Source organism: Pollicipes pollicipes, unplaced genomic scaffold, assembly GCF_011947565.3.
Source record: "Pollicipes pollicipes isolate AB1234 unplaced genomic scaffold, Ppol_2.1 Scaffold_3087;HRSCAF=3621_pilon_pilon_pilon, whole genome shotgun sequence".
Taxonomy (NCBI): Eukaryota; Metazoa; Arthropoda; class Thecostraca; order Pollicipedomorpha; family Pollicipedidae; genus Pollicipes; species Pollicipes pollicipes.
In genome coordinates, this window is record NW_023596225.1 from 45,397,585 (window position 1) to 45,409,427 (window position 11,843).

The following is an 11,843-nucleotide window of genomic DNA, read 5'->3' on the forward strand; positions in this document are numbered from 1 at the left end:
CTGCGCTTTGAATGAAGGATGTTTGGCGTCTCGCTGTCAAAGGCATATATTTTGTGCATGCCTCCTGCGTCCCTGATGCGCTTTTTAGATCACAAAAAAATTGCGAGAAGCGATAAATCAAAACAGCTAGGTCCATTTTTAAAGTATATCCATCGGTCAGCAGCGCTGTTTCTGAAACCCCACTCTGGCTGCATAGCCAGATATGAATAAAGAAGACAGCTAAGTGCTATTTTGTTTTGAAATTTGCTGCGCACTGATAGATTTCTTCTTTTATGGTTTTTTTCTTGTTTTTTTGTTTATTGACGATACGAAACCACGTAACACCCCGCAGTTACCACAACCATGTTTTATTAGTGGTTAATGGCACTCGGCCATATATCTTTTCCCGCCCTTTGTTCAGTGGGCTTTGGGCACTCGACGCACGGCACCAAGGCAGAGCCAGTCAGCTGGTAAACCGCATCCTTTTCATGTGGGATCGCGGTTTATCTGCATGGGAAACCCAACTGGTCCCCGCATCTTTTTACACTACGCCAGCGAGCGCCAACCTCTGGCTGCTCGGCTGGTCTTGACAGGGCTTCACATTCCATTGCAAAAGGTCTGCAGCCCGGCGAGGCGACGATGGAGCCCATCAATTGCTTCACGACCGTTCGATCTTTATTTGGTGTGCATGGCCACTTCGCATCGCATGCCAGCTGAATGTTTTCGTTGCAATTCAAGCCCACTGAGCCAGACGCAGCTTTCATTCCGGCATGGCTGTCTGTGATTTTAGCCGGGCGAATCGCTCTCACCATGGCGGCGACCGGCGCCCGACTGCCGGTCGGAGCAAACGGCACCCCAGAACGGGGCACACGGCCGAAGCGATCCGGGGGCTTTCCGACGGATTTGACTCAGAACATGTGCGGCGACTCTACGGGGTGAGTCAGGACGTATGTGGCCACGTGAGTCGCGCTTGCGCTGGGCGAATGGCTTCGAACTGGGGACGCGGTGTTTCCTTTTTTTACTCGGAATGGCGGCGTGGAGGTACAAATGAAGATGTCTTCGTGAAGATGAAGAAGGTGTTTGTCTGGTACGGCCCGAGTCGACTGTTACAGGCAGTAGTGTGGGCTTTCTTTACATATATATATATATATATACATAGAGAGAGAGAGAGAGAAGATAGAGGAGAAGGAGAGAGAGAGAGGAGAGAGAGAGAGAGAGAGAGAGAGAGAGAGAGAGAGAGAGAGAGAGAAGAGAGAGAAGAGGAGAGAGAGAGAGAGAGAGATAGAGAGAGAGAGAGAGAGATAGAGAGAGAGAGAGAGAGAGAGAGAGAGATAGAGAGCGAGCGAGAGCGAGGACCGACATCGAATGGTGCCGGCAAACTCCGACAGTCTTGTCCTGGAACGGCGTTTCAGTGCGGAGGCGGTACTAATTCGGCACCGGCTGCCAGCACCGTAAGTCTCGAAACGTTACATGCCTTGCTCAAACATGGGGTCGGTTATGACTGGCATCATGCATTTTGATGGTTTCGGGCCTCCACTGCGCCCTCTGGCGGAGACACTTGACTCCGGATGCTCTGGTGCAGCCGAGGGTCGACGGCGGGCCACGTGCGGCACCTGACCCTTTGCCGGCGGACCATCTGGCCCGGCCGGCCGGACGCTGACTCGGCCGGCGACCGGTCAGCGGGGGGGGGGGGGGAGGGGGCAGCCAACGAGCGGACGACGAAGCGTTTCCGTGCAGGAGAGTCGCTAAACCCGCCAGCAATAGAACGGCCCAATTTGCAGGCGGCGCGGACTGCCGAGGACGGCTCGCGTAGTGCGAAAGGGGGGAGGTGACACTAGGGTGACAAGGGGCAGCTCGAGTGTGACATCGGGGAAAGGCGGCGCGGGGGCGATCAGTGGGGCGTTATGCTTGGATGCGCAGATGGAAAGGCGTGGTGCTCGTGTTACATGTATGGGAGAAGGCTGCGAAGATTTTGCAGCTTTGGAAACTCCTGTCGTCATTTCTGTGGCGAGACTGAACACCGGCTCCACGCAATGTACATTGTTGTGCGGAAAGCTTACTTCCAAGAGCTGAGATTTGGTCAAAACATAAAGATCACTGGTCAGTAGTACTATCCGCTGCATTTGTATTTTGCATTCATAAACCCAATCTTTCCGAGTAACAAACAGTGAAAACGGACAAAAATTCATCAACGTCATCAACGTCTGAGATCCCGATGCTTCGTGAAAATCAGCCCGCTGCGCATTGGTTTTCGCAGCGGGGAAGCTCCGAATACACCGTCGGATCCAATGGGGCCAGTGGTGCCTTGTTCTGCACCAGTGGTGCATTGCCTTTTACTGTGGTCAAAAACAGACGTTTCCACCACTGAGGATTGGTGTCTTTCAGTTCATTTGCATTCCATACTGCTGTTGACAAGCATCTGCTGAGCCTGGCCGTTGTCTGAAGTGGCAAGGGTTATCAACAGCGTTCCCCAGGCCGCAGCAAATAAACTGCGATGTACAGCGTTGCTTTCTTAACCACTAGCAATGTCACATCAGCCAACGGCTGTCGTTGAGTTGATGCTCTGCACAGTAATGACCTAGCGCTCGGCGGAACTTTAACCTACGGACGAATTCCAGTTCGAATGAACGCAACAGTTCCGCAGCGGGTGGCCCCTAACCGCCGCTTGGACGGTTAGCATCCCCAGTCATTGATTGCTCTCAGACAATCGACGCGCCCGACACTTCCCAGAGACGCGAAGGCGACGAGAACGGGGCAGGGGGCGGAGAACACGACGAGAGCCACGTTATCACGACGGCGATCTCCCCTCCCGCCGCGCCACGACGGAGGCGTGAGAGCTGCCGCAGTGCCCCTCCCCCTCCCCTCCACCGGCCGGGCACCATCAAAGTATCGGCTGCCGCTTCATCCTTCACTGCGCCTCATCAGCGTGCTAAACACACGCGCGCTCGCCCCACTCGCCGTACGCACAGGGCTGACAAATGGACGCCTGTAACGGACCGGCGTCGGGCGCCGCCCTGCCACGTCCCTGCCGCTGCTGGCGCCCGTGGGAAGGTGCCTTGCGCTGGCGCCTGGCGCCGCCGCCAGACGCCCCTCGCTGGCGCCGAGCTGCCGTGACCTGATGGGTCAATGAACCTTTTCGCGCCCGGTGGCGTTAATAAGGCGGAAGCTGCCTCTGAGAATCCTCGTCGAATTATTCCAAGGGTGTCTAGTATCGCTTATTCTCAACGTCCTCAGCATCAGTCGGTTAAGCGCATTCAATTCTTAAATAAGTTTTGCTATGCCACATTGCTCACCACAAGTAAAAAGAATACCAGAGGGCACTGCAAAAATCAAATGTGTGCCATCACTGAGGATCTATCAAAATCCATCCAAAAAACCACTGCAGGATCTCGACACCGATCGCAGAAACCGTACGGCATATCCTAAAAATTGGCCTCAAGCTTTTTCCATAAAAGCGATCATCCACCGGAACCTGGCAGAAGCCGACGAACAACAGTGGATAGCACTTGACACCTGGCTGAAGACGAATGGTGACGCCAATCCAGGCTTTCTGAACCTGGTCTGGTTCAGTAACCAGGCCTACTTCCATCTGAATGTGGCAAGGCCGAAAACTGCCGGACTTGGCCTCGATGCTGCCTCACGCCGTGGTGGGGTCCGCTGCATAGCCAAAGGGTGGGGTGCGCCGTAAGTTCCAGAGGCTTATGGCCCTCCTTTTCCCAACAGAGCAGGACGGTTCCGCGGCCATAGTAAACATTGAGTAGCACGTCGGTATGCTGCAGTGCTCCTGGGGCCAGCTGGGGCAAGACCCTGATGGCGAAAAGGACAGCATCAGACTCCGGCATGGCAGTCGACATCCGACATATAACGAATGGTTCCGGCCTAGCCGGAGGGCCACTTCGTGGTGCGGACGTCACAAAACTAACGGACGGCCCGTAAATGACTCATTAGATCTCTCCAAAAGTTGTGTCTGATGAATTCCTGAAGTCCCGAGTTTGCAGGTAGAGCCCTCATGGCCACGGTGACCTCGAGAGTGTTTTTGGCCGGGTGGCGCGCAATATTGCACATGACGCGCGCGCAAGGGCTATCGGTGAAGTGACGAGGCGCGAGACCACCGTTTCTACCAAAAAGGCGGCCACCTGGAGCACGTGCTATCAAAAGTGCCCTGAGTGATGATGTGGTATGAACAATGCATGACACAAATCTCCAAGGTCCAGTGAATCTGCTGCATCCAAGCACTTGTTAGTGTGACTTGGCATATTTATTCTATGGGCAAGTTGGATCGGGCCTTTATGTTTCTTTCCGTCTTATTTTCACCCGATATTTTCATACAGATAAGTTATGTTTGCATGTTAAATGGTCTATTTTTCCCGTGCAGGAAAACAGTGCGGGAATAATCGCTTCCTGTACGATATAAATTCTCCAGACCCCCCTTCAGGATCAGATTCGATCGGGCTGAAGTCGGAATAGATGGATGTCGGTTCGTATTTGCCACCGCCTTCTCGACCTATGTCAAGGATCAATTGGTGTTGCAACGTTCATAACCATTGGGCCTATTTCCAAGATTCCTTGTTCAAATTCAGCTTTGTCGCTTTGGTGTCAAGCTAGGTGGTGAGTAAGCTAGCCATGCATATTTAGTGCTGTTTTGTTCTTGGCTCTTATTATGGCCGATGCCGTGTTTTTTTTTGGTTTGTTTTTTTTTTGGTTTCGCGGCACTTGTCTCCAACGTCGTTGTCATCTATACCCACTATAACATCATCGACAAGTGAAGTAGGGGTATCAGGCGCTTGATTTCGTACATGTCGGACGTCTAATGGGAAATGGTGAAGAAATGCTTTTCTGCGCTCAGATAGTGTCATGACAGCGAGCCTCAGTCTTAAAAATGACTTCTCCCGAGACCGAAGGTCGAGTGTGAAAAGTTTGAACACCTCGACTCATAAAGGGTACTGAAATATCGGCATTATATGAAACACACAGTTTTTTTCTTGGCAAGTCGGTGTGCACCAAACGCTTACGGCATATTCATCCCGAGCTTTACGAGCCTTTGCTGAGGGGACAGTCACGGACAGGCAGAAGAACCAAGGGCTTCTGCACGGACAGAACGATAGCATTTGGTACTAGAATAATGTGGAGTTTGCCCCAACTTACTATCATTCGCTCGGTGCACATGGTACCATAAGATGCAGTCATTTACAGTATGGAGCCCTTTATCCAGTGCGGCTTGACGAAGATGGCTGGTGGAACTGGCTACTAAACCGGCATGCATGTCTTAGGTTGCCACCAAAGTAAGCTAAACGCAAAAGGAGCTTGGGAATGTGAAGAAGGATACTCAGCATAGCTTCCCCTCCCCATGTTGAAAAGCAGATGCCTTGGCCTCCTTGCCCCCCCCCCCCCCCTCTCCCTGCTCCAACCGCTATGACTGAGCAATTTGAATAGGTACACCTGTTTTCAGAAATTTGTGCCTTTGAAATTGCGGGTATTTCTAAATCAATATTGTTTCCAGCCCCACTAAAGAACAGTATTCTCCAATATTTCAAACCTCCACTGCCGATTATACCCATTTGTTGAGTTCCTAATCTGGTAGCGCTGACCTTTGGCCCCAACGTCAGGCAGCATACTCCCAGACCAAGCGTCCATGAAACAAAACCAGTCGCCGGCACGGAATACCGGATGGTGAAAAGGAAGCTAGTCTGCGCCGCAATGCTCCAGGTGTGTTGCGGTGCTGCCTAACCACCGAAAAAGGACGTCAGCGCGCGGAATCTCGTCCAGTTTCGAGCAAAATGCACAGCGCCCGGGAAACTACCGCTGGGGCGAAAACTACAGAGAAGCCCATTCTTCAAGAGCGTCTCGCTTTAAAGGCGATTGAAACTAAGCTGTTCTTTGTTGCGGAACACCGATGTTTTCTTTCATCTCACAATTTAACAGGAGCAGTGCGTCCGTCGAAATGGAGGCTGCCGCTATCTTCACCTCATATATCTTCAGAGCCGAGACAAGCTCTGGATGGATACCTCAAACCTAAACAGGGCATACGTTATGTCCCTGCGAGTCAGCAGATCGTTTGAGTTATGATATCAACACTGCGAGATTGTGCTACAGCAAATCGCTCCGAATCCACCATCACAAACCGGCCAGCGCATATAATGTACTTCAAATTTAAGGGTTGCAAGGCCTCGTGATACGTTCCGTGATTTGCTGGCACTTGACATAAGTGCATTCATGCAGATGGTTTTACAGATTGCATGATATCAACAAGTTTATAATTGCAAGTGCAGACCGGGCGTACAAATTCATGAAGGCTAGCATCACCAGCCTTGAGCGTCTCCAGCCTCTAATTTAGTATCGCTGGCGCACCAAAGTGACCTAATGACTCGCCTGTACCTGCAGCGGTACATCAGCGCACGCCGACAGCCTGTACTTATGCCGCTCTACAAAAACTCACACCGGACCCCCTCCCCACAGGCGCCTCACAGCCCCCCCCCCCCCCCCCTCGTAGCACTTCGCCCCCGGACTCCTTAAGTCGTGACCCCGCCCGCCGGCGTCCCACCGACGCGCAGCACCTTCAGCACCGGGTCCCCACGTCGCTTACGCGCGTCGGGCGCCTGTGTAGCGGCGCCGCTCGACCCCTGGCGCCCGTCGTGCCGTATTTACGCCGCCGCCGCCGGCGTCGGGCCGGCTACAATGGCCCAGGTAGGGCGCGATGAGTAATGCATATGACGGCCTGTTTGTTTGTGCAGTCGGCCGACGATTACGGGCCCGTCGACGCTGCCAGCGCCGTCGGCGTCGGCCGCCGACGGAAAAAGTGCGCCGACGACAGGCTGGGAACGCCCGACACCGTGCGAAGGGCCGGCCGGCCGGCCGCCAGCGTCGTGCGGGGGCGGTCAGAGGAAGGGGGGGGGGGGGCACGCTGGCCGGGTAGGGTGAATGAGAGGTGACGTCGCTGCAATGCACATGCGCTTGTCCTAGCTGCCTCTTGAGTCTTTGTCTCCCTGCTCACGTCTGTACAGTACGCATTGCGGTTTTCTGTAAGACGTGCTTTTGGTGGCGGCGGTAACGCAGCTGACTATGCAGTGTGATGCACCGATTTCTTCGATGTTCTCGTCGTTTTGTGATGAGCTGGAACCATCTATGTCACAAATCGGAGGAGAGTGAAATTCGACCGGAAAAGCTTCAAACGTGTGCCGGCTATTAGAGCCTTTTGTGATATCAAGGCTGTTATACCGATTCCACCAAGTGTCCCATTGCTCCAGAGATGCAGGCCCATCTACGGGTGCGCAACACATTGTCCCGCGCATGGAACGGAGCTGGAAATCTACTTTTAAACAAATGCTCCCCAAACCGTCACACGCCGTGCCACTAAAACGCTTCAATGCTAAGCACCACAGCTCCCGTTCTCCGCCACTGGCGTGACCCTCGCTAACGCAGTGCTCCTCGCTTCTGACCGCGGTGTGACCTGTGCCACACTGAACGCCGGCGTCCCCTCTGTCGCCAGATGTGCCGCGGGCAGCTGTGACGTCCGACCACAGTGTGACTTGTGACGCACTGATCGCCGCCGTCCACTGTGCCGCCAGATGTGCCGCGGTCAGCTGTGACGTCCGACCGCGGTGTGACCTGTGACGCGCTGATCGGCGGCGCCCGCTGTGCCGCCAGATGTGCCGCCGGTCTGTCGTGGCGTCCAGACCGCGCCCCGCCCCGGCCGCCGGGCATGACGCGGCACCGGCGGCCGCCGCCGGGCGGCGACGTCTCGGGGGAGGGCGGCTGACACGGCCAGCCTCCGGCGCCGCGTCACGAGGCGACCCGCGAGGTAAGAGCCCGCTGGCAGATCACGGCGGGGCGCGCCCGCGGCCCGCGGCGGAAGCCGAGTCCGCTGATGCAGCGGGCGCCCCGCGGCGCGCGAGGTGTTGATCCGCCCTGGTGGAATGCCGCGTTGAACCCTAGATAGAGGAGTGGTGTTGGAGTAGAGGGTGTTGCGCGATGCGGAAGCTATCGCAAAGACCCAGGAATGCGCCAGATTCGAGCTCTCCATTGGTCTCATCGAGCTACAAGTGCCGTGTTGTGCAATCGGGCTCAAAGACGACCGGGGCTTTACCGAGCCGAGCAAAAACTCCCCGTGAGCCGATTTCCCCTATTTCGAGTCTCACCTGCCGCTGCCCCGCGCTCGCGAGCGCCGCGCGGTCGGCAGCCCGCACCGGCCCCGGCTCAGCCGTCTGACGGCGCTGCTGTGGCGCCGTCGGTCTGTTGACGCCGCCCGCTGGACACGGCCAGCGGCGCCACCCGACCAGCCCGGCCAGGCCCAGTCGCGACCGGCCGCCGCGATGTCGCCCGATTTACGGCGCGCCCCGCCCCCTCCCCCCGCGCCGCGAGCGCCAGACCAGCAGGCCGGCGGACCGGCGGCCATATGGCCCGTCGCGCGTGTTTATCCAGGCCGTATTTTTGCCTTGTCCTGCAGTCTAATGGACGACTTGTCGCCCGGACAAAATCGAGCACAAATTGAGGAGCGGCGCCGGCGGGTTGCCTTGGGAGCGCGCCGCGGGGCCCAAGGGGGGAGAGGCGGGGGGTGGGGGTGGGGGTGGGGAGGGGTGTGACGGCCACCGGGTGGAGGGGGAGGGGCAGATGCTGGTGTGCATGCAAGTCCGTGGTAGAGATGGGAAGTGCAGGCAGTTTTGAAAGAGAAGATAGTAAGGGCCATAAAAAAGGAAGGAAGGAGGGAGCAATTAGAGAAGTGTTTGGAAGGGGTCAGTAAAGTGTGGAAGCTATGAAGAAAAGAGATAAAAGTGATAGACAGAAAGAGAGAGAGAGAGAGAGAGAGAGAGAGAGAGAGAGAGAGAGAGAGAGAGAGAGAGAGAGAGAGAGAGAGAGAGAGAGAGAGAGAGAGAGAGAGAGAGAGAGAGAGAGAGAGAGAGCTGGGGCGAGACACAGACAGAGGCAGAGACAGATGAGCAGACACATAGGCACTCAAACACAGGTAGACAGACACACAGACAAACAGAGTAAAAGATGTGCTTGTGCCGAAAAGTGGAAAACGTCCTGCTGCATACGGCGCTTACAAACGCGGGGGTAAGATCAAAGACCTACAAGCTGCGTAAGCTGCACACATTTCAGCGCAAGCAAAAATCCAATGAGATTGCTCTTGTCTATTTTGTCTGTCAAGCGTGCGTGCTCTCCCTTGCCTTTATCCGTGCATCTAGTCTGAAACGATAACAAATTAATTGCGAATGACAAGAGCCGAGTGCACACAAAGTGAAGTCCTCGAATTGTGAATATATTCCAAAAGACGCTCCGGTAATGGCAAATCCACACTCTGTCAGAGCGGGCCCGGATTAGCACCGCTTTACCCACAAACTACGGTGGGTGTTGGTCTTTAAACAAGTTCGCTTCCACTCAGTCGCAGCATTTACAAGTGACGAAGGCTTCATAATCGCATACAATGCGACATTGTGAAATCATGATTGAGGAATATGTGGTTACATTTTCCTGAACCATCACTTATCTGCTCGAACGTTCGTTTGGTCGCATGTCTTACGGAAATGGGGTAATTATGTTTCCGCGCATGTTGTAACCAGAGCGACGATTGGTTGAGTCTCCTGCTTTCATTCATTATCCGAGAGACGATTATGTAGAGACGCTGACCAAGAGTTAGGAGCACTGAGTCACCACTGCTTCAGGTCAGGTCAGACCCTCATCACTCATTTATATACAGGACACCGTGGCACGCGATGCTTGTTGATGCAGTTTAGTCTTGTCCTTGCGAGTGATTTACCGAAGTATGACGAAAAGAGCTGCCACAGGCTGATAAATACACAGCCAGGCAATTTTTTGGTGCTATTTCGTACGATGCACATTTACACTTTATTCTTTGCCAGCTAACTTACGCTGGTCGATTTGATGTAAATGGGGTCGAGTCGATGTTGGAAGCTCACTTCACAACGCTCTTATAGATACTTGTATACAGAATATGGGACAAAGGAAGCTTGCAAATAGCGCTCAGACACGACTTAATTAAAAAGTCGTGTCCCCTGCGGCTCACTTCCCGTTCACAAGCCACAGATGGAATTTTGGTGCGCTCACCCCCGTGGAGACGTTGGTCTTCACCTGTCTAAGCAAAACTTGACGGTAAAGGCTGGTTATGAATGAATGATGTTTAGACATGGGATGACCCCTTCATGTGGATGATATGCGTTTGTATAATGGTCTGATGCGTGGGTGATATCCTCTAATGTGCCACATGGAAAATGTCCTCTAATCTGATGTATGGAAAATATCCTCTAATTTGCTGCACGTACGATTCTAGCCCTTGCAGCGTCCGGGCTCCTGGCTCAAGCGAACAACGGAGGCATTTCCATACTCAATGGAGCTGGCACATGATAAAAAACCATGAGTCACTTGTGTCCGTTCAGGCATAACCCTCGGTTCAGTCCGCCCTTCCCCGGCATCGGTTCCACGTACCACATGCGCAGTGAGTCCCGGGACCACAGAAACCTCACCACCCACCACCACGCACAAAGGATGGATCCGAACCGCTCCCCTCCCCATCCATTTCGACGAATCTCGACGCACGTGAACACTCTCGACGCACGTGAACACTTCCGCCGGTCCACCTCCCGTGCGGCTCCCCGCCGCGGCCGGCGCGCGCGGCGACGGCGGAGCGGGGAGACCGGACGGGCTCAGCGCCGGGTCCCTGCCCGTCCAGGCCCGGCGGCCGGGGGGCCGGGGGGAGAACGGCACGTGCCCGTCCCCCGTGGCGCCGCCGCCCCCCGCTGTAAACAGCGACCCGCCCGGCCGCGCCGCACACAAACTGTATATTTGTGTTGGGACACGGAGCCGCCGACCGCGCCGCCGCCCAAAATCCCGGGCAAAAGTTACAGGTGGGGAAATAATCAGAGCTGCGTCTACCTGGCGATGCCGGTCCCCGGAGGCGCCTCGGGTCATAGGTCAGGGGCTGGCGGGCCGCAGCGGTCACGGGAGCGGAACCGACAGGCTTTTTAGCAGTCCTTTTGGATAGGGTAAGGCTTGTAGGACGAGACCACTCCAAAGATAAGGTGGCTGATCGTAAGGGTAGGGGGAGCGGCTGCACGGACAGAGTGTGGCTGCCGCCCCGAACTGTACAGGGGAAATACGCGGTGATTGCAAAAGTCTGGAAGCATTTGCTTCCTTCGCACATCACGCGTGCGTTGCATCTTTCTTGTATCTTATATCACGTACGGACATAACGTGTGAGAGCGTTATGAAATGAATGTCAGCTCCCACAATATGCCTTCCTCGATATCAAAGCACTCGCTGTCTTCAGCCCATAGAAAGAACGAAGTTACGGCAGGTAGAAGTATCCAACGCATGAAGCGGAGAGGAGGATCATGATGCTGACTGTGGGTTTTCGTGCGTACCGGCTGCAATGGTCAATTTACACTCAGGGAGAAGAGGTTTTAATTGAGCGTAACTGAAGTGTAACAATGGGAATGGGAGGTTTGGGCAGCATGACAGTACGCTACGGTGCCTAAAACCTGTTTTTGAAGTTTTTAAGGATTTAATTCATATACTGTTGGCTTCCTCTCATGACAAGCAGCACGCCCAACCATTGTTTAACACCTCTAGCTCAGTAAGGGGTCAAACGGACTTTACTTTTTATGAGCGTTACTCTTGACGCAGCGTAACCACGCGCAACCGCAACGTAGCCAACAGGGTGTTTTCGACCAGCGTAACTAGTGCTTAACCGGTGCTGGTGCCATGGCCAAAATGCATAGCATGCATAGACTACGCATAAAATGCGTAGTCTAGGAACCGCCTCTCATCTACTTTGTGTTCATCGATACGGCAACAAACCGCTGTAAATCAGGTGAAAACAAGGCAAAACAGCGGAGTTTCATATGTCATAA